We start from the raw sequence: 23,438 nt of genomic DNA on the forward strand, positions 1-23,438 counted from the left end.
GATATATTAATGCAATAAAATTGAAAGCCTATGATATTCAGTGTTATCAGGATATTTATTACATATTAAAAACTGAAGAGGATCCGGTTATGAACGAAACAATTGGTTTTTGATGAACGCTAGGTATGTACATTTGGCAGCAATTTTTTACTGATCGAATTGCAAAGGTTGTGTCCCTTTTAAGTGATTCATATGGCATTCATTTATCACATGGAATAACGAAATACAAAAAGAAATTATGAAAATTTCAAAACAATATGTCACGTAAAATATAAAATATAAAAATATTGAGTCAATTTAACATTGAATCTGGTTGGCACAGTCAGATTTACGTGTGGAGCAATCGTACTAATTTCTCGGTGCACGAAAGTCTACTTGAGTACGTTGATTGATTTTATCAAAATCTTGATTGTTACATTTATTTTGCTCGACATCAAGCTGCTTAGGACTATGGGATAAATTTCTAGTCGGGATAATGTCTTTTACGTACGGATCAGCTCGAGTTTGGCTCCAAGCAGTCGTCCAGTCGAATGGGAGACCATCAGCACTCGCAGCGGCGGCAGCAGCTGATGCACCGCGCGCTCGCGTGTGCACATAGTCGCGCAAACTACGGGAACACAGGTAGCTGTGCTTAAGCGGTGTCTACGAGCTGCCTAAAGCAGGCGGCAGCGCAAACTTACTTAACCGTGTACTAAGTCTCGAACGACCTGGCTTGCATAATACCGGGATAGGATAAGTAGGCCAATGTGAGTGCAGCGGCGAGGGTTGACGGCGGAAGCCGCTGGGAAGATGGGGGAAAGGGTGAAGGGGACGCATGTAAATGGAAGTGGAAGAGAGAAAGGACGGGATTGAGGGGGGAGGGGATTGTTCTCTGATAATCCCGGTGAAGCAACATTGTCACTTTAATGAGTACGCCTCGTGACTCTATTTTTCGAAGTTGTACGAGTGACGTAGCCAACCCAACCTTCTCTTCTGCACAACTCCAACAGATGCGTTCTAATACTGATGCACACACGAGATCCAAACTTTGTTATATTTTAAGAGATACGCTACGTCGCGGGTGTGCGACTTGCGCGTAAATATATCGCACGAAAGTCTGGAGTGCCTTAAAATAGTGTTGATGTACGTTTGATAAAACGCGATTTTGTCGCGAAATTACAGGTCTCGCTCCAAACATGTGAGTGTATATTTTCCAAAGCGGCTGCAGATATATCGCCGGGTAGACTAATGTCTTCAGAATCGTCGAGGAGATGGAATTAAGCGCTATCAATTTCGGAAGACTCGCGTACGGAGAACGATTTCGGAAGTGCGCGCGCGCGCGCGCGCGCAGGAGTGTGCTTCAGTTTTAGAGGCTGAATGTCGTGGCGGGGAATAAGAGTCGGCGCCAAGGGTTGGCCCAAGTTACGTCGGGACGCGTTTAAATTCCGCTTAAAGGGTCATTAAGGCCGAATTAGGGGAGCTGCTCCGTCCGGGATCACCGGCAATCCCGGCGACGTGAAGTGTACGGCCGCCTCGTCGTAACTTTCGAATAATACGCCGTGTCGAGGGAGGATGTGATCTCTCCTTTTCTCTCTCTCCCTCTCTTTCTCCCTCTCTCTCTTTTCCACTCTCTCCTTGGGCGAAAGGGAGTACGCGGACTCGAGACTTCCTCGTTCTCGATGCACCGAGTGGTGCGCGCGCTGAAATATTATATTCGGGACACGCCGGCTTTCGACGACATTGCGGCCCGCCCCGTCGAGACCAGTCGAGTTCCCAAGTGCACTCGAGTTCGGCATTCGCGCGTAGGCGGGGAATTCGAGATTGATACCGTACTCGAAAGACGAGCCAGCTAGCTCACGAACTGGCTGGCTGGCTGGCGGATACAATTTTGGCTCGTAGTCGCGCCACTTCGCCGGAGATCTCGGGTTCTGGTATATATCGCGCGCGTCCGCAGCTCGCAGAACCCGAAGGCTTGTAAGTGCCGTAACCCAAAAATTACGATGTCACTGGGAAAAATAAGGTTCCAGTGCGCGCGCTGAGAAACAGCCGCCCTTCGGAGCGTGCGTGCAAACGACCACTTGTGTGAAAATATGTGCGATTTACAAAATAGGGGTGCAAAGAGAATTGTATTGCTGCGCGCGAAAACGCGCGGCACTCTCCTCTCTCATACTGATAAATATTCAAACATCGAAATGTACAAAGCGATGTTTAATTTATGATTAATATTGCGAGAAGACAGGCTGCGAGCATAATATTGAACGTATCAATACATTTGGTGAAAATGCGATCGCAATGGAGATAAATGTAATCGTCATTTAGAATATTTAAATGGAAAATCATGGGAAGGGGGAGGGGGAGAGAGGAGAAAGAGAAATCATAATCAAACAAAAACAAACGCTAAAACGCTTCTGTTAAAACGTGATCCTGTTAAAACAACGAATCGAATTATGAAATTGTCTCTGACACCGAATATCATTTTAATAGCGTTTACAGTAACGCGCGTGTGCACGTTTCAGTCGTGATGCACACAGTGCATTTTCTCATTAAGAGCCGCTTTCAATCGATCCCCACCGAAATTATCCACGTTCGCGATTCGCGCAAAAATCGCTCGCGGGGAAATGTCCAAGTCGCGGGCACGTTGATTGAAAGGAAAACAGATTACACATGGACCGCGCGTTAACTTGGAGAGTAGCGCTTTCGACTTCCAGTCACGACTCCGCTCCCAATCTACGAGACTTTTACAACGCGCGGAGCCAAGTCCGCCACTTAAGCATACCAGACACGGTAACTCCCCGACTGAATGAAGCTCGACACCGATACAGAGCGCCGCTGACGACAAGAGGCGTCGGAGACCTCCGGGATATATTTTTACCCCTAAATCACTTTTTTCTTCCTCTTTCGCGCAGCCAACCGGCGGTCGATATGGTCGATTCTAAAACTGTCCGTGTAATATCTGCGTAATACGTCGCTTGTCGCTGCGATCACCTTATTATAGCGCGCGAATGGCACTCGCGATTTTCACGGAATCTCGACGCTTCCCCGCTTGCGCGCGCGTGCACGCATTTGCGCGAGAAGCGGATAGCGCAAAGCGGTGTAATCGGATTACAAGCTTACCCGCGGACGGTTGACATGGAGATGAGGGGGAAGAGGGAAAGGCCGGGGGAGGCGCGAAGAGACGCGGAATCGGTGACTACTATTCGTGTGAACACACGGTGTGAAAATAAGAAGAGAAGCGCAGAGTATACAGATCAGACAGGTGTAAATTTGGCAGCAATTTACTAGACGATTTTTAAATAAAGCCTGCATCTCTCTCTCTCTCTCTCTCTCTCTCCCTCCTTCCCTCCTAAAGTGATTTATATAGCACTCATATTTATCACATGCAACGAAATAGAAAACAATTAGAATTAGAAATAGGAAAACAATTGTATATTAAAATTCGCTCTAAACAACACGTCATGTCGAATGTAACACGAATATTTGAGCGCAACTTTAGTAAATTTGTTGCTACATCAATACAACGTAATAAAATTTACATTATTATATAACATAAATATAATGATTAAATGAATACAATATATTTGCTTCATAAGTGTAATTAAAAACATTATAGATTTCCCATCACTGATTGTTCCATGTCGTGATAACTTATCTCTGGGTGGGTTCACGAGGGTGAACAAAGGAAAAATTGAGTACCGCGCCGGAGAATGACGAATACCAGTTGTCGGTGCGGATGCGCACACCATCCGACGTTGTGTCGTTGTGATGCTCGTTGCAACGTGCGTGAGGATAAATCAATCGGCGAGAACGATAGCGGTCAACTAACGCTGTTATTGTTACGCACATTCGTGAGCTTTGCGAGGACGGCCTCCTCGGATTTGCCAGAGTTTCGCGTGCGCTGATACACATTGGATACTCATCGGACAGGGGAGAATGGCAGAAGTGTCGTTAGTGGATCGAGCGGTGTTAGGAGACGGCTGCTTTTTAAACGACTTCGTTCCACCGCGCTTCGTCCTCGAGTGTCGGTTACAGGAGATCGGTTGTCGCCGGGAACGGTTACAAGGGAGCCGCTTTAATTACACCTGGCAGAGCGCGGCTCGGTTATGTAGAGCGGCGGTTTCAATTACGGTGCTCACGGTTGTAAAGTGTAAATGCGGCAGACGCCGGTTGCGACGTTGCTGCAATATACACATATATGTAATATTTATAGTAAAATATGTGTATACACACGTGTGCGTGTATACTTTTTATGTGTGAAAGAGTGTGTAATTGAGGGTTTTATGAAAATCGATTTTCCATAAAGCGCCACGTTGTCGCACTGCATTAGCCCGGATAAATCTGTGGTCGATGCGGCCGGCTATCAAAGCGACACTCGATTGCCTTCCGCCACCAATTTTTCTTCCTTCCTCTTTTTTTCGAAGGGACGACAGAAAAAAATATGTGCACCGTAGGCACGAATCAAAAATCACGTTTCACAACGTTGCCCGCGGTTTTGCGAACGCGTCCATTGTGCGCGGCGTTAGCCCGGTTTATGACAAATCGCGCGCGTTATAAATGCGTGCGGGTGCGACGACCAAGTTAATTGGGTCGCCTGCGCGACCGCCGCCGGCACGCATTTCCTCCATTCGTTCTCCATTCGTCATTTTTAACATAACAAATTCCCCCAAAATCAATCGACGATTATTTGCGTTTAATCACTGCGCAGAGATTAATCATGAAACAGATCGCGATTGTACACACGCATCATTTTCCATCATCGCGAGAGACAACACTGAAATTAATCCTTTTGAGGGGACGCCAAAGTGGATGACGAACTCCAAAAATGTCCATAACGCGAAAGCATATTCTACTATCTTTTTTTACATACAGATCGCATACAAATGTATGCTGCTTTGTTTTACTGTATTCAAATCTAACCACGCATATGTAGAAATCTTTTTGAAAACTGTTTGAATGCGTTTTTCCAAATTCAATCGTACAGGTACGGATTCCTTGAAATTTTCCTGAGCGGACCAAATGCATATTCAGTATGTACAAACTGCCGAATTTTTGACAAATATTTACGCCAACTACACGAGAAAAAGAAATGGTTGTGTCAACTAGAAAATATTAAAATATGGCGTAGCTTTTATTTCTGGCTTCAATGATCAATTTTTACGTTGACCTATGTGATACTAATTTCTGAAACTAGAAAGAAAAGCTATACTATATTTTATTAGTTCTGGTTGACATAACTATTTTTTTTCCATGTGACAATTTGAGATGACAATTTCGAAACTTTTTTCTTATTTTGAGCAATTGCTCCAAAATTCATTTTTGCAATGTAAACTTTACATGAAAAAATGAGTATTTTGACGAACTTCAAAGTATCGCATCCCCTGAGAAATCCAAGATCAATCGTTACGTGGCGCCGCACGAGCGAGCTTGATCTCGCACTAACGGCCAATTGTCAATCTGGAAACTAAATAAACTCCAGTTTATACGTCCACAGTGCGCGTCGATATTTCTCTCCATTGCACAAAAGCGTCGGCGGTTATAAAGCTGACATTCCTTCGAGTTTGCTCGTCGCTGATAGAAAGGGTTTGATAACAAAAATATCGATAACCCGACACAAAGCACCGCGGCGAGTCGCGACTTTTATCGGCGCTCGCGGCCGAGAAACGAAACGAAACGGAACGAAACGGGAGAGTACCGTTTCCGCACACACGAGCGGGATCTGTCAGACTCGTGAGCTTAATTGCGGCGCCTCGGCTGGAAATCGGTTTTCGTTCCACGAACGATTAGGAAAGTCCCGGTGCGGCTAGATCGCTCGCGATGTTAGTACGTGAGTGAGGCCACGGCGACCAATCGCGAGGATTAGCCGTGAGAATGCAGTTTTAACGACGTCGCGGCACGGAAGCCCGGGAGGAAACGAGAGGCCAAGTTATGCCGATCGCGAGTTGATTATACATACGCCAGAATTACCCGACGTCCTTTCGCATTTAACGGTCCGGCCGCCGCCGTGTCGAATTATATTCCGCGCTAAAAATTGAATATTTGCGACGGCACAGCTCGCTTCGCGAGGCGCCGTCAGTTTGAAATTTGTCACAGAATCTACGGCCTCCCAAACGGCTGGTGCCTTTTAAGAGACCGTATGTAGGAAACCACGTCGAGTCTCACACGGTACTCAATATTCGCGCACACTTTTGGATGTGTGTGTGTGTGTGTGTGTATGTGCGTGTGTGAATATGCACAGTTCGTCGGTAAGGAGAACGGCGTGGGTTTGTCTGCTTAAATATGGAGGTCAAAGTTGCACGTTGCGGACCACGCCACGGTGGCGGGAGACCTTCAACCCTCGACCTACGAAACCGCCGTGAAAAGCTATCGCGTGTCGGTGCAATCGGCGACGATCTCGCGCGAGCGAGTGCCTTCGATCGCTTCTTGCTTGCGTTGGCACTCGAAGGACAGATTATACCGGAGCGTGTTGGACTTTGGTATTTCGGGCCGAAGAGCGCGGCGTGCAGAGTTTCGCGCGGCCGATCAAATTAACGTACCTGCCGCGAGGCTGACACTGAAAAATGGCGCCGCCTTGTGCCGCGCCGTAAATTTCTGTTTTACGGGCTCCCGGCTCTCCCGCGGAATTAATTCGTAGCTGATACGCGATCATTCCGCCTCCCATAGATCGCGATCTTACCGTCGACGATGTAATAACGGCACCGTCCTTTGCCGAAAATAGTCGACGTCACGTCGCTGCGAAACGATCTAAGGAAAAACGCCCAGCAGTCGACATTTTTTGGACGCTATTGCGCGTATCGAGGTGCATGTGGGTGGACTTAAAAGAAAACGGATAAATAAATAATTAATAAATTCCCGTGCGCTTTAAGTTTGATCACATCCGCGCAAAAGTGCCGGAAACTGGCAGAGTGCCCGTTACTGAATGTTTTATTCTATCTTGGTTGTGGGTTCCAAGGCGAAACGTTCCGACACTCTTGAGCGAATTTGATCAAATATTAAGAAATATGGGGATTTAAAAGAAAATAAATTAATAAATAATAATTGATAAATAAATTAATGAATTTCTACATGCCTTAAATTTGATCACATCCGCGCAAGAGTACCGAAAATTGGCAGACTGCCGACTACTGAATGTTTTGCCCTATCTTGGTTACAGGATCTAGAATAAAACTCCAGTAAAACTGGCATTTTTGCGCGGATTTTATCAAATGTTAAGATATGGGGACTTATTAATTATTTATCAATTATTCATTACTTATTTATTTTTTAATCCCTATATACTCTAATATTAATATCCGCACAAGAATGTCGTAAACATTCCGAGTGTGAGCTACTAGACGTTTTACTCTGGTCTCTAAGTTGCTTGGGGTGAAATTTCATTGAAAAAATTAGAGCGAACATCGAGTCACTTAAATTAGAGCGATTTTCCACTCATATAGAATGAACTCTCCACTTGGAATCGTCGAGTGATTATTTTCACTTGAAATTTTCAAGAGTGAATCTGATGATTCCACCGCGTCAGAGAGACATATATATTATAATCGATTGAAGTATATACAGAAAATCTACTCTAAGCTTAAATGAAATATTCATTTTTCCGATTTCGAGTGGCATTATTTTCACTATCGCTTCGAGTGAAAATACGGCCACTGTTCACTCGTTTTTTAGGTGAGATTTCACTCCAAGAAATTTAGAGAGTTTGAGTAAATCAGGTCCGTTCTATCGATTTTGCTCATCACTGTTGCACGATCAATTTCGTCTCCTCTTCTTTTAAAAGTTTCTTTCCAAAATCTTTTCTCTCCTCCCCAATGTTTCTGTTGTATTTTTCTACTTGTATGTACTCTATCTAGAGCGCCATTTATTTGAAACTTTACTTACATGTACAGAAAGTTGTATCACGCTCTTAGAGGGTTTCCTAGGATAAATAAATGCTCCCCCCTTCTCTCTCTCTCTCTCTCTCTCTCTCTCTCTCTCTCTCTCTCTCTCTCTCTCTTTTTCTCTGTGCTGGCCGGTGTACGCGTCATTTTTGCGTCTAAACATCGGCACGGTATCTCAGCCGACGCAATTGCGGGGCCGGGTAAACGTAAACTGCGTTCGTTATTCCGTGTTCGTTTCGCGTTCGAGCCGCGTTGCAGAAATTCTGCTAGTTTCGCAGTTTAACGAGCCCGCCCCGTCGAGCGGACGCGGACGACGACGCGCGCTCCCGCAATTTCGGCAACCGGTGTCGATCAACCCCCTCTGAGAGTTTATCCGCCCCGAACTAGCAAGGCACTCTCGTGAAAAAAACGGCCAGCAATTTACTCGTTCGCGGCAGCCGTGTGCGCCATCGGCGTCGGCTCGATAATACTTCGTTGCCGCGCGCGCGTCACACCGCCACTCCGGCTTTGACGCCGACGATGCGCCGCGGCGATGATGCACCGCGGCGATGCACCCCCAGTCAACCGTCCCGCCGCGCCGCGCCACCGCCGCCGGCGTCGCTAAACTCACATTTTGTCCTGTCGTTCGAAAAAAAAAAAAAAAAGCGAGAGAGAATGAGGAAAAACAAAAGCGCGCCGATAAAAATGACGCTGCATCGGAGGCGCGATTAAATATCGCGCTCAATGTCCAAAGCGGCGACGATAGTCATTAATGGCGGAAGCGCGCGACACGTTGCCGGGCTTCTCCCGTTAATACAGAGATCCAGCATGGCCAGCGGCTCGTGAAAAAGCGCTTTAATCCGAGCCTCCCGCTCTCGCGGCGCCGAGCGCTTTTTTTGCGTTTTTTCCATTTGCCCGCCAATAAAGCAGCTTAATTGCTCCGCCGAGATCGGCGTACTTGAACGGACGTGTTCCGGCACGGGGCTTCGTGCTCGAAGGGGTATCGACGCCGCGCTGGGGCACGACAGTCCTTCCCTTGCGTACTTTTTATCGATACCCTGACTCGTGTATAGCTAAACGCGGGGGCGTGAGGGTGGCGGAACGACAATCGTGTCGCCGTTACAACGTGCTCCGAATGCGAGTCGGCGATGCGCCTTTAAGGTCAATGTCGTGAGACAATGTAATTGAACGCGGCAATTCGTGTCGCACAGCGAGGCAATCCGCGACTTCAAGAACGCGCGAGTGTAACTGTCTCGGGTGTGGGAAGCCTCGAGTGCTTCGACGTCGCTCGCTGATTGATAAAGACAAACGATCGTTCTCGTGCTTCGCGCGCGGCACGAGAGCTCGATAATTTTTGCAACTACACGAAATGTCAATCCCGACCGTGCGGCGAAACTCAATATCGTTCCACAATATCGTCGCGAGTGTAACTCGCGCGAAACGATCCGAAACTGATTGCAGAGCAGCGCGCGTGGCGGCGCAACAGCGGTGTTAGTGTCCGTTAGCGTCGAGAATTTCGACAGTTCCAGCGGGTCAAGTGAGATTAAACGAGAATTCGGTCGAGAGAAACGAGGGGTATCGCGATAAAACGGAGGGCTATTCGCGGCCGTACCGAGCAACAATGCATTTTTCTCCTCGCGCTCACCCTCGCGACTCTGTAAACGTTTAGTTACGTTACAATTGGTGGGGAGAAAAAAGAGGGCTCTCCAGCACGTCGGACAGGGCAGCGCACGAGAACTGCTTGTGTTTTTACGTGAATGGGTGATAAATTAACCCCTCGCGGTCGAAAACAGAGGTTCAATAAGACACGGAGGATGTTGTCGCGTCAAATTGTCCAGATAGACTTCCATGATTGTCACAACACGAGACAATTGATGGTGGAAACTCTATAATCGTTTTTCTAATTACATTCATGAAGCAAATATATTATACTGAATAAATCATTTAATTTACATCATGTAATAATGTGACTTTTCACAGTGTGATTAGTAATTTATTTGAAGTTATAATTTATTTAAAGTTACACTCAAATTTTTATGTAACGTTTTTAGCAAACTTTGATCATTTTTCATATATTATTTTTCATCTTTCTAAATGATAAGTATGAGTGCCATATAAATCACACATAAGAAGTGCAATCTTTGCAAATCGATAGGTAAAGTTAACGTTAAATTTATGTATCTGCGCGGAAAAAATAATCCTGTCAACCAGGTTAATAGCAAAGTACGAAACAACATGACGGCGGGACATGGTTGCTGCAACAATGCACATAGAAATTATTGAGCTATAGTAACGATATCTGGTTGTTTCAACTAAATAACGCGCAACTATATTGATATGGTTAATGTACCAAAGTAATTTGATTTTTATCAACCACATTAGCATCACACAAAGATAACTAGAGTGATGCAACTATGCTGCTCATAACTAAATATTATGTATCATATATATTTTTTTTCATTTGTCTATCTGGGTATGTTCAGCAGGTGATTTTTATAAATTTCGTGAGATTATAGCATGTCTACACATGTGGCTATACAGAGAGTAAACTATACACTTATTGACATCTTTCTTAATCATTGGCGCTCTAGAAAAACTTGGTTCTTCATATAACCGGTATTGTATTTAAGTTTCTTATCTTAATTTTATGATATTTATGATTTTATATTCCAAGAGAAATCTTCGCAGTTAAAACTATGAAAAAATACCACTAGTCGCCAGGAAACCAGGTTTATAGCTATGTGTCAGCATTGTAATATTCGCAGAAGAAAGTCTTGTCTTTCCGAAAAATTTAATCGTTAACTCATCGAACGCCATCGTGATTTCTCCGACCTCCTTCGTCTCGAAGGTACGACACGAGAGTCCTATCGGATTCCCGATACTTCTGATTACGTGCTCCGCAAAAATTATTGCGCCTGGCATGGCGTACGGGCTCACAGCGGCGAAGCCAACGTACGAAATGGGCAGAAACAATAACTGGACGAGGGTCAGATTCAATTACAAGAAATCGCTGAACTTCCCCAGCCTTTCCCCAGTCTTTCCTCCTCACTCTCCTTCGCGTAGCCCCCGTTCCGCCAACCCCTTAACCTAATTCTACTTAGGTTTTGCGGGCCGACCGGGCTGCTGTCGAGTGAAGACTAATGTTCGTCTAACTGATCGTTTCCCCGCAACACTGACTCATTTTTGGCGAGAACGAGCCTCGCGGGGATTCTTCCGCTCGGGTTCGCGACGCGAGAGCTTTTACCTGCTTACATCGGCAGAAAATTAATTTGACCAGCGCGAATATGCTCGGTCATCTCGACCCACGATGAGAAAAACTCCGGCTGCCGGCGTAGTTGCGCGTATCTACCGCACATCAAACGTTCTTCCTTTTTCCTTTTATGAACCGCTGACTAATAACGAAAACGTTTCCAACGCGAGCCACATAAATTCTAACATGATAAAGTCAAAGTACCAAAATGCCTAGATATTATCTAACCCTGGACATTCTTATAGTCCTGATTTTTAAATATTTAAACTTTCAATACAGAATATGTAATATATGTTCAATACATACATGTATATATATTCTATGAAAATATCCATATTTAAAAAACAAAACAAGAAGAATGTCTAGAGTTAGGTACATGTTCCAGACACTGGTACTTTTATTTTATACTCTGTGAGGCATTTTTTATTTGAATGACATTCAGGGATCATCTTGATACGAAACTTATGTAAGCATACAATTGTTTAAATACATTTTACAGCTGTGGAGCTTTTACTACACGTAGTAATGTTTCTGACAATTTTTCAACTTATTCAGAGGAAACACAATTTCATAATTAATATTTTATAAACCTTAATATATACTTAAAGAATCATTGATACGCGTTTTGTGAAACATTGCTCCGTAATATTGGAATCGAGATGAATGTTATTTTGGATTTTTCATTTTTGGTCGCTTATTCTTTATGAGTACACGTTGTACCATTTTATTATTTCCATTGAGCATTTCTAGCTCTTTTGTTTATCACAGGTTTATCATTTTAGAACAGGTAAATAGCAATTAATTTTGGCGTATTGCTTTTAAGTGTTCTGTATATGTTTTTCAATGGCGTAGTTGTTGACGAACCGTTAGTCTCAGCACTTTCAACTTTAAAATTAATTGCTAACGAACAAGTAGGAATCGAGATCAATGTTATTTTGGATTTTCCATTTTTGGTCGCTCATTCTTTATGAATATACGTTGTATTATTTTTCAGAACCACTGAGCATTTCTGGCTCTTTTGTTTACCATGTTTTAGAACAAGTAAATAGCAATTAATTTTGGCGTATTGATTTTAAGTGTTCTATATATATTTTTTAATAACGTGGTTGTTGGCGAACCATTAGTCTCAGCACCTTCAACTTTAAAATTAATCGCTAACGAATAAGAGCAATAAATGTGAGATTGCAGTGACTAATTGACAACTAATTGGCACGTAATTACGCGATAGGTGCGAATATGGTTTTCAATGGGGCGGGTGCTAAGTTAACCGAATCACGTCGTCGGCGGCTTGGAAACTTGCCGCCCTTGCGACATGTCGTGAGGGAGCTATCAGGAAATCAGAACCGGGCACGACACAGAGCTCGCGATATGAGCGCATGGAAGCAGGTATACAGTCGATTCGCAACATTGCACGCTCCGATATTGCCCGAGATGAGGGCTGTATTTAATGGAGGCCGTAAATAGCCGAACGGTAGAAAAATCGACGGGCGGCACATAAATTATTGCAGAGCGGTTACCCCCGGAGTTTGTAAATTATATTCCAGACTGGCGAGCCTGCTACGCGCGCGTGATTGGCTACGGTCAACGAGCCGTAAACCTGCCCTTCGTAGATTTCCTGGGTTAGTTGCATCAAAGCCGACGGTAAAATCGTAGACAGGCTGCAGTGCCGCTTCGTCGATTCCGATCGGTGTATCGATCGGGACTTTTTCAAACGCGCGGGTGATTCAAGAGTCGCGTGATCGAAAGTTCCCGAGAGAAAGAAAGAGAGAGAGAGAGAGAGAGAGAGAGAGAGAGAGAGAGAGAGAGAAGTGAGAAAGGGAGACAGATCTATCGAGAGGCATCAGGATCTTGCGTAAACTCGGCCCGACCATCGACAACGATAACGGCGCTTAGAAAGTTTTAATTAATGTTTTTCAACAGCGAAGAATGGAAATTGACTAGCCAAGCATGAAAATGATTACAAAGTCGATGACTGGAGAATAATTTGTCCGCCTCCGACGTAACTATCCTGTCAATATTTGTTACCCCGCTCGTAATTCATTTCAATGAAAATCGTTTTTAAAGCGTCTATTTGTATTACACGATTTTTCAGCGTTCCCGCGGAAAGAGCGGTCCGTATGAAATATGTTTTCGCGAAATGTATACATTATTCAAACACTATTTCCTTCCGAGCAGCGAGTGATATTAAATGATATCGATATCGTGACGGCGCGTATCAGTCCGGCCCGACCATGTGTGTGTGTGTGTGTGCATTGCTCCGACAAGAATCCGTCCACGACACCTGCTGCGCAGGTATACAAATTTCTCCACTGGATTATTTTTCTGTTAACTCGTTGCGAGAAATTATGCCCTGCCTATTTAATATAGTTACGCGCGCGCGATATTTCTACGGACGGATTGCGGAACATTTCGACGAAATATCTATTTAACTCCGCGATATATCGCCGGCGATTTATACTTCAGTTGCAACATTATTGCGCAATTCTTCTCTCGCAAAAGCACATTTTTTTCCCCGGATTTCGTGCGCGCTCGATATTAACAAGACACCCCGTTCGCAGTTCGACGAAGTGTTCATTCGCGGCGCGAACGATTTTCACCGGCGGCCCGGACCGGAGAAACCGGTTACGCAACGCTGCCAGGCAGAAATTACAGCTGGATCGCAACAACGCCGCAAACGCAAATCAATCCAAAATCGCCTCCATCAACTGCCAGCTGCAGAATTTTGCACGCCAAGTGTCACGCACACGTTCGAATCCGCATCGCCGCTAAATTCGCCGGGGCCAGATATGGCAATCTCGTAACAAGCGCAACTTTCCGTTCCGTGTCTGCATCGAGCGGCATACGTGGATTCCAGCACCATCGGCGTAATTAATATCCGCCCAACGATGCGATCGTCATGCTGTAGTCGTTCTCGCCGTTTGCTCAACCGCTTGAGTCCTACGAATAGTTACGGACTACACTCGAAAAGTGCCGAGCGGCGTGATTGCGCTTTTGTTGCCTTTTATTTTTCAAATAAGTTGTAACAAAGATTACGAGAATGTGACAGAATATAGCTTTAGTCAAGTCTCTTTGAGAGTTATAACAATTATAAGCGACGGTGTATGTGTGTGTGTGCGCTCTGCACGGACAATCTGAGCGCATTGAAAGTGCGCCCTTTTGGAGAACATTTCTCGTCTACTGCGGCGATGAACACTTTCCAAGTAAGACAGGAGCAGCGCAATCGCGCTACGTGACACTCAAACAGTTGAATTCCGCTCGCTGCAGTTGTACAAAGTCATACCCGCGAGCTGCAAACTCGATCGTTTCGGATCGAGTCTCTTCAAGCACGGCAATCACGTTTTACCTAAATTCCTACTTCTCACTGCTGGCCCGCAATGTCTCTCTTTCTCTCTCTTTCTGTCTCTCTCCGATCCTGCGAAGTATAAACATTGATATCTCGGCTTTTACCGTTTTCCCATGAGCGCTTCACGATCAAAGACACCGCGAGTCTCATAGAGATCGTCTGTGAGGATCAGCGTGTCCAGCCAGACGACTTTCGTGCGCGCGCGCGCGTAATTAGCACTAATTACCCGCAAGTGGCGGGCTCGCGGGCTCGGGCCTCGTCTATCGAGCACATACATCGCGATTCACGACCTATCCTACATGGCTGCCTTTCTCGCTCGCCCTTCGTGTCGCAGACGGACCTAACCTGCGCGACCGAACCGCGCTACAAACTGCATCCAGCATGGAACGAGGCCATGTGCACTAGCGGGCTAGACGGCATAGCGCGAGGGACAGGAGGCCGGGGGGACGCGAGTCGAGAATGCCCATCCTCCTCTGTCCTCTTGGCCACCTTATCCCTGAGGATCCGCGAGCAAGGTTACTCTTGGAGTCGCATCGCCAAGAGCGAGGAGAAACAGGAAAACAAAAAAGAAGGAGAACCAAAGAAGAGAACGACGAAGGGAACGTGAAGAGACGCGGAGAAAGAATCGACTGCTGATGCCGGGAGCTTACCAGGAGTCTGCTAAATCCGGATCGTGAATTCCTCCTCCTCTCTCACTCTCTCGCGCTGGGGTGTGGTTCCTTCGCGTACGGGTGGGGCCAGGATCACCCCACGGGATTAAGGACTTTGGACTTGGCTGGATTCGGGAAGCTCGCGCCCGTGTGCCACCGCGTATGTGCCACCCGATGTCTATATCCGCGTGTGTACGTTTGTACGTTTGTGTCCTCGTGTGTATGATGCCGACAGCCTGCGCGTGTGCACGATGCCGCGCGTCCGCGACGTTAAAGAATGAGAGAGGCAGAAAAGAAGCCGTTGAAAGTATATATACGTGTATGTGCGTGCGCGCGTGTGTATGTGTGCGTGCGTGTATTTGTGTGTGTGTGTGTACGTCACCTCTTTCCTATCCTACTCTCGTCTCTCGCGTTTACACGAACGTCTGTCTTTCCCTGTTTCTCTCTCACCCTCTCCCTCTCTCTCCTCCGTCTAATGCATATGTACCCGTACCGTGTATGTGTACGTGTACGCGCGCCCGATAACGTGTGTATCAGCGTGAACACGCGTGTAACGGTGGAACGCGACGACGACGGGCGGGTTGTACTTTTGGTATACGTGGTGACCGGGACCGACGGGGTGTGTGAAGGTTCGTGGAAGAGAAGTGGAGCAGGATGAGGGGGATCGGCCTAGACAAGGTCCTGCCTTCGCTAGGACATTGTTACTCGTGGTAGCGCGTCGCGACGAAACCCAGCCGCTTCCAGCTCGATCCACCCGCGGAGATCACCCCCGCCTATCTTCGCCGATGTCGATTCCCCGGTGGAGGACCCGCGAAGGTCCTCACCAGAAGGATCCCTCCAGTTGCCGCAGCTATCTCTCAGTCACGTGTCTGGCCGCGCCGCGACATCGTGCACGAGCGCCCTTGGCGATTATCACTACCACCTCCTTCTTCGCCACCCTTCGTGCGGCATCGATTCACCTGGTGCGTGCACCAGCGGCTGACTCGAGCCCTCTGCTCGCACCCTTTGTGCGAAACGGCTCGTCTGTAGGTCGACGCGACGCGACACGACGCGGTTCACAGAAGAAGACGCGCGAGCGCGCGCTCTCGGACGGCGTCGCGGCCAAAGTCGCGGGTGGTTACTCTTGGCGAGGAGCCTCGGCGAACACGCGTAGACGTATAATCCCGGGGATGACGAATCCCCGAAACTCACGACCTTCAGCCTCGCGACCTTCGCGATCGATGGCGGCGCGGGCAAGTCGGCCGAGCGAGCGTGTGTCGCGCTCTCCTTCAACGACGTGCCGACGATCACGGTGAATCGCTGCTGCTGTCACTCGCGTCACTGCTGTCCGGATCGCGTACACACAGCACCGGCCGCGCGTCGATAAACCGCGCGCATTCAACGAGCAGAGGAGACGTCACTCCCGTGGCGTGTCACCCAACTGTCGAAGCACGCGCGCGACTTGCAGCGTTTTTCAGTTTCGGGTCTTCCTTACCGTCGATGTCGGCCGTGTCGGAGAATACGAAGAGAGATAGAGAGAGAGAGAGAGAGAGAGAGAGAGAGAGAGAAGGAGAGAGAGAAGGAGAGGAAGAGAGAGAAAGAAAGAGAGTAAGGAGAGTGATCGCGAAGAGGATGTATGTGTATGTATGTATGTATATATGTGGAGCACCGCGTTCACACGACCCTCGGTCAGACCTGGACACGACGCGACGAGCGGACACGCGACACGATTTCACCAGGTCGCTCGTCGCTGCCGATCGCGAAACCCTGAAGAACGTGTAGCGCGCCGCGAGGAAGTACACCGAGGTGCCGCTTGCCTGGCGATGCTGCGCAGCGCCATGACAGTGTTGGCTTCTCCACCACCGTCCCCACCTAAACAACCCCCCACTGCCGCCGCACCCTCCTACCCGTGCCGTCAGCAACCCCTCGCAACCCCCTGGTATCAACTCCGCGCCCGCCGACACCGCCGCTTCCACCGCGACGACGCTCTCTTCACGCTACCCCTCGCCTCGTTTAGCCACCCCGCAGCACCGCGAACCCCTATCGTCCCTCTCAGCAGACCACCCTGCTTCGGCCCCACCAACGCAATATTGATCGGGCGGAAGGGCGGCATCCAGGAGCGTGACGACTTACCGAGAGCGCCCCGGGGCGATTCCTCCTCCGCCCCACCTCGGCCCTTTTCTGTTTTCTCGGCTTTCTTTTACGGCTTTTTCAGCTCGTCCCACGTACGGGATCATTTTGCGAAATGTTTTCCCGAGGGACGTTCTTTCGTTAATATTTCCCCTGCCCTGGCGGCGTTCATTCTCCGTAGATAAGGTAATGGGAGCTGTGAGAAGACGCGACGCGACGCGGGGGATGAGAAGGAGGAGGAGGAGAGGGATTGGTATCTCGGAAGCCGCACGTGGAGCGCCGCGTGCGGATGAAACCCGAAATTTTGTAGTTACGGATTTATGAAACGGAAATGCACAGCTTTCGCCGGCAGATCGGTGTATCCTTTCTGCACGCCGCGCTAATTACGTTCGGCCGGACGTTTCCATGAGAGGCGATATACCCCACCGTTAATTTGATCGATACTTGACAAACGTCACGCGTTTAAAACTGAATTTTTGCGGAAGATATTTATTTCCCGCCACGTGCGCCTGCGTGCCCGGAGAGTGCCGGGCTAAATATGTTTTCGAATGATTTTAAATAAACCTTCGTTGCGCCTCGACCACGCACGTAATAATTCGCCGGAAACGCGTATGCGCCATGATTAATTATTTCAAGCTCTGATCATTTCGGGAACCACTTCAAAGTCATAGCCAACTACAAATGATTTCGCTATCGTTGATAACTTCATTTCGATTTACACCAATTTGGGCGGAAAGAGAACTCGTTACAAAGTTGAGTTTGCTCTCACACCGCCGCACGGACGGGGAGACTTGGGGTTTGTCTTTTAAAATCAACGAGCCCCCACGGCAGCGGGAGGAAAACTATGTTTTGTCTCGGGATGACGCTCGGCTTTATGACAAGACCAGTCCGCCATCGGCTGTGATTAAAGGACGGAATTGAATCGCGTTCCACAGCGACTTTGAGTAAACTCGCGGACCATAAAAACATATTATTCTCCTTTCGCCGCGACGGACGTACGGCGATAAAAATGATCGGAGGCACTTCCTCGCGAGTGAGTGAAAGAGAGAGAGAGAGAGAGAGCGAGCGAGAGAGAGAGCGAGAGAGAGAGAGAGAGAGAGAGAGAGAGAGAGAGAGAGAGAGAGAGAGCGCATCCCGCTGTGTTATCTTCGTTGGACGGCGACTTCGGTCGAGAGAAGTAAGGGTCGTCGCGCGAATCCCGAGGCGAGGCGTTCTCGAGTGTCGCCCCCGGCGCGGTCATAATTCGATGTCGATCGTACGGAAACGAAACGGGCCAGGACTCGAATTCGCGACCGCGAAATACGACGGCACTGCTTTACATCCCGAGCGATTCGCGCCGGCGAGATACGATTTTTCAGCTTTCATAACTTTGGCATCTGCCGCTCTCGCGGCTGCCGCGTACATAGCGCGAGAAGTAAACAAACATTTGCATAATTTGCTCTCGCTGAGTGTATATTATTTTCTACGGCTCCGGCGGGCCGTGGAGGAGCGCCGAAGAGGAGAGTCGCGACGGTCGAAAGGAGAAGGAGAAAGAGAGAGAGAGAGAGAGAGCCCGCGCCAAGAGCGCGGCGCTAAATTTAATTAAGCACGCACGAGACTTTGCCCGCCAAAAGCCGAGTATGGCTCCTTTCTTAATTTATTCATCCTTAGCGGGGGCCAACGCCGGCGCCGACGGACGTAATTTTGCGAATCTTTCAGAAAGGCTGCCCCATTCAGGCAGCTGCGCGCGATAATGTCGCCGCCATCGCCGCCGCCGCCACCCCGACGTGGTCGTTGTCGTCATCATCGTCGTCCTCGGCAAATAGAACGCTCTAAAATTTTTATACCGTGAGCGTTGTAATTTCGCTACGTTTACGCTTCGTTTATATCCAGACGCGCTGTCGGGATTTCAAGTCAGACGACTCTCGCCTCTTAATTGGACGTACGATTAATAGCAGATTTAATTACACACGCGTAGTATCCGCAGAACGCGAGGAACGTCGCGCGGAGCCGATCCTCCGACAGCGAAGTACCGGGTATTAGGATTAGTATGCATATGCATACGCGCCTGGGTGCGAGCGGGCATTAATAGCACGGCTACGTGACTCGCCGTGCGATCAAAGGAACTGTTAGACAAAATTTCACGGTACGACCTCGCAAAAATATTAATAGACGTCGTCTGATAGCGGAATCTGAGGGAAGGGCGGGCGGAGGGAGACTGGCGAAAGCAATAGCTTCGCATATTTTCCCCAAGTCAATTTATAACACGAAAATACTCATCGACACAGTCTCATTGACAGCCGCACGCACAGAACACGAATGCTTATCTCGAGTGTGATGCAAAATTGTGTGTGTTATGTGCGATGGGAGATCGTTTTCACTTTACATAAACTTTCAATTAATAGCCGTGTAACAATAATAATTTCAGATTATCACGATTTTCCAGATCAAAAAATAACAGCGATCAACTCTTTGTTATGTAAATTTTTGTTGCTCTCTGTCCATGTAACAAAGCAGCGTCTACGCGAAATTGACGTTATCGTCTCTGAGCTTTTTTCGCACATAACTTTCAAAGCTCGTAGATTATGATAGAATATGACAGTGGAAACAGAGTAACATGAGAATTATTTATATTTCTTCTTGAAGATCATTAATAAAGAGAAAATCGCTTACTGAAAATTACAAAGTTCTATAAAGACAGCATTTCTATATTTTGCGAACTCAAGATATATCTTTCTTTATCATGAGGTTATTAAGTATAATTAACAAGGAATAATTAACAATTATTATTGCATTAAGACATCATACATCACTATAATAGCACCTCTACAAATTATTTGAAATCGTTATTAGAGAATGTAAAAAACTTATGTCGATACAAGCTCTGATTATTTATATATATAAAATAGAATGTCTCTGTCTGTATGTGTTCCCTATAAACTCCTAAACCCTTTAGTCGAACTTATGTATAGTTACTTTCTAGAACTCTACGGAAAATATAGGCTATCGTGAGACCTCAACACTTTAGACCTCTCTCTCCTGATTTTATCCCGTAGACACTTTGTGATAGCGCCGGTTAGTTTAAGCTACTACAGAATAAGTGTTGAGTAATAATTAGCAATCGATATGTGAACTTGGCAAAATTGCATTATTACCATTCAAATCGACGTGTGGATTTTCACCATGTGCCCCGTCGATAATCACGAGAGAAATTAGCGTTGCGAGACGATCGGAATGGAACCGTTTGCTTTAACGTCGCAACGCGTCGAGTTCCTCGGATAGCCGTGGAATATTTTCATCGAATTTCGTTTCGAGCTTCGCGCGTTACAACGGGACGAGCATTTTTGCGCCGCGCCACGTAGACACGTCACGCATAAATGTTGTTGCATATTCCAAGCGCGGGATAAATCGCGCCGCGTGACAAGGGAATGCAAAAACTTTCGCTGTCCCGGTGCTCTCGATACAAAAGCGATGCCGTCGACGTCGGCTCGCGTCGGAATTGTTTCGAGCACTTTACAAGAACGGCGAACTTTTCGAGGGCCCTGAGAGCGGCAGAGATCCCTCCGTGCCATCGCGCTGCCTGTTGTTACCTCGATAAATTTCAAACACGCCCGAGTACTCGCGGAGCGAACGAACGAGAGGCGCGTCCGCCAAACAGAGCCACGGGGAAGGGGAACAATCGCGGTTTTCTCGGAGTCCTCGGCGAATATTTTGAACCACAAATTACCTGGACCCCTCGACGCTTGGTCCGATTGTCTGGTCGGAGTGATTCCTAAACCGAGCCGAAGTTTTGGGAGTTCTCGGGATACCTAGAGGTCTTGAAACTTACATAGCGCCGTGAGTCGGAGCTAGCACGATTTTGGGATTACTTTCGATGTAGCGTGATCGGATCGAATGTTTCAACGGAGGATTTGCTAATGGACAATGGATACTAGGGTAAAGCGTCCAGCAGCCGGTACTCTGCCTGCTTTCGACACTTTTGCGTGGATTTGATCAAAAATTGAACTGTATGAGAATTGAATAAATAACGAAATAACAAAAAATATATGACACAATAAACAATCGCAAACCCACGCAAAGTGAATCGAAACATACCGTATTCACAAATCCCGAAACAAGTCCCGAAAAATTAACTAGACGTTTTGATCGTCATTCTGATCCTCCTCAGAGTGAGAATAGAAAGAAGAAATAATGTGTTAGGCGACTATGAGCTTACCATGATGAATATTGAGAGGACACACTTCATATTTAAAAAATGGCATGAGTGTTCTCATGGGGTATTCTGGTATTCTACATTGGTGGTAAGCCTGTAGTTACGTAATATTTGGTGTATTATTTTTAGTTTTCACATTTCCACTGAAGAGGCGCGGGACGAAACGTTTGGTTGATGCTTCAAGACGTTCAATACTCCAATTCGCGATTCATTTATAGATATAGCGTGTTTCGCAATCGACATTTTGCGTGGGCAATTATTGGCTTTTTATTCAGTCTATGTTTGATTATACTGAGGGCTTTTTATTTGATAATAAATTCTGTATAAGTCCCTACACACACCTTAATATTTGATAAACTACGAGCAAAAGTGCCGAAAACTATAGCGCCGTAACGAGTGCCGGCTGTTGGGCGTTTTCCCCTATATATGAAATCAATCTGTGTGTATCCAGAATGACACAGATATGCAATTTCACAATCGCGCCACGTACTCGCCAGAGTGTGCACACACGCCGAAAATTGCGATTGCCCGTTAAGGGCTGCGAACAATTCCCAAATTCAATCTACGTTAAAGCGATTATCACCTTTACAGGTCAATCTTGATTACTCCTGTATTATTAACTGAAACTTACCCTCAGAGCGCGCCGGGTCGGATCCTGAAAGCCGCTTCAGGATCTGAAACAAGAAGAAACAACGGCCGGGCTTAGGAACGTGATATCGTGAGAGTCGCATTAGAACTTTTGCAATTTACAGTCTGGAAAATCCCCGTAAGAGCGATCGCGTGACTGGAGGAAGAGGAAGGGTAGGTACGAGACTGGCGGAAGTAGCCGAGCACAAAGGCAAGGGTGCACGACGGCGTTCCACGGTGTCGGGGTGAGTCTTGGGCAAAGGAAAAGAAAAGGGTGGAGACGCTACAGGACGAAAGGAGAGAGAGAGAGAGGCAATGGGAGAGGGAGAGACTTGGGCGCGAAAATCCTTGGACTCTCCCTTCGACCTCGCAATCTGGTTATACGGAAACTTAATCGAAAAAAGATCGCGGATTTCTCCCCCCTCGTGCGATCGGGTGTGGATTGCGAATAGAATCGCGAACGGATAATCGGCACTCGACAGTGTAATCGACCCTAGTCGATCGGCTACGTTACCCTGATTTATGAAGCGAGTAATCTCGCTGAAAATAAACGCTGAATATATGCGGGGGGTTTCGGAGCTGCAAAATGTGCACGCGAATTGATAGTTTCGATTCAATTTCTGAGCCCGGAGTCTTCGTTGTTTTCGTCTCGCGATTTGCACGTTTGAAATGTCGCTTGCGGACCCGTTACGGCCGGAAAAAAACATGTTATTCTCAGATTCCCGAATTAAGTTGGGCGCTTTGAGGCCACGAATATTGACTTTTTGAGAAATGTTCTTGTAGCGAATAGATAGAAATCTGTTCGCGCTGAGTGTGTCGCGACAGCCGCTGCGGATAAATTGGTGCAACTCCTTCGACGGGATTCCAGGGTTACCGCGCGCATTAAACGGCATTTCTTTCGGCGGTGTGAAGTGCGTAAGAGGCGAAAGAGAAAGAGAGGGAGGGATGGCGAGGGCGGTCGATACACTTGTCACGGCCAGGCTATGTTCGGTCGTTAGAAGGGGGAAAAAAGCGGAAAACGAGCGAGACTGCGGCAGCAAAGCTCTGGATATTCAGACAAAAACCGTGTTGAGAAGGGATAGACTCGCAGTAAAGGTGGAAAATGGAGGACTTAAAAGGTAGAATTTTTGCCTCTCCTTCGCCTTCTTCTTGCGTTTTCCTCATACCCCGTGTGATCCCCGACAGTCCTTACCTGATCCTACACGTAGACACGCGCGCAAAACGTCTAATTGAATAATGTGCCGGCGAATAATTATCGAATACTTTTACGTTGTCGTACGTCCGAGATGTCGAAGCAGCGCATACATATAACCCAATCATTATTCCCCCGTGCATTAACGTATATTTTTCCGATAGAAAAACAGTCACAAAGCGAAAGAGAGAGAGAGAGAGAGAGAGAGAGAGAGAGAGAGAGAGAGAGAGAGAGAGAGAGAGAGAGAGA

General features: G+C 47.1%; 2 protein-coding genes across 10 annotated transcripts in view; one reads left to right on the forward strand and one right to left on the reverse strand.

The window, feature by feature from the left end:
- The window catches only part of LOC116841752, a 440,348-nt gene that overhangs the window by 318,872 nt on the left and 98,038 nt on the right, over positions 1 to 23,438 (forward strand). The window lies entirely within an intron of this gene.
- The window catches only part of LOC116841741 (protein turtle), a 228,434-nt gene that overhangs the window by 121,566 nt on the left and 83,430 nt on the right, over positions 1 to 23,438 (reverse strand). For 4 of the 9 annotated variants that reach the window (XM_032810056.1, XM_032810055.1, XM_032810057.1 and 1 more), the window contains exon 1: positions 15,070 to 16,888. The exons of 1 other annotated variant lie outside the window; for it this stretch is intronic. The gene's annotated coding sequence lies outside the window, so the exon portion shown is untranslated. Of the gene's footprint in view, positions 1 to 15,069; positions 16,889 to 22,001; positions 22,045 to 23,438 lie in introns of those variants that run through there. 4 more of the 9 variants (XM_032810060.1, XM_032810058.1, XM_032810059.1 and 1 more) reach the window with 2 other exon arrangements.

Source organism: Odontomachus brunneus, unplaced genomic scaffold (assembly GCF_010583005.1).
Source record: "Odontomachus brunneus isolate Ranch 3 - 2012 unplaced genomic scaffold, Obru_v1 Obru_scaffold_018, whole genome shotgun sequence".
Taxonomy (NCBI): domain Eukaryota; kingdom Metazoa; phylum Arthropoda; class Insecta; order Hymenoptera; family Formicidae; genus Odontomachus; species Odontomachus brunneus.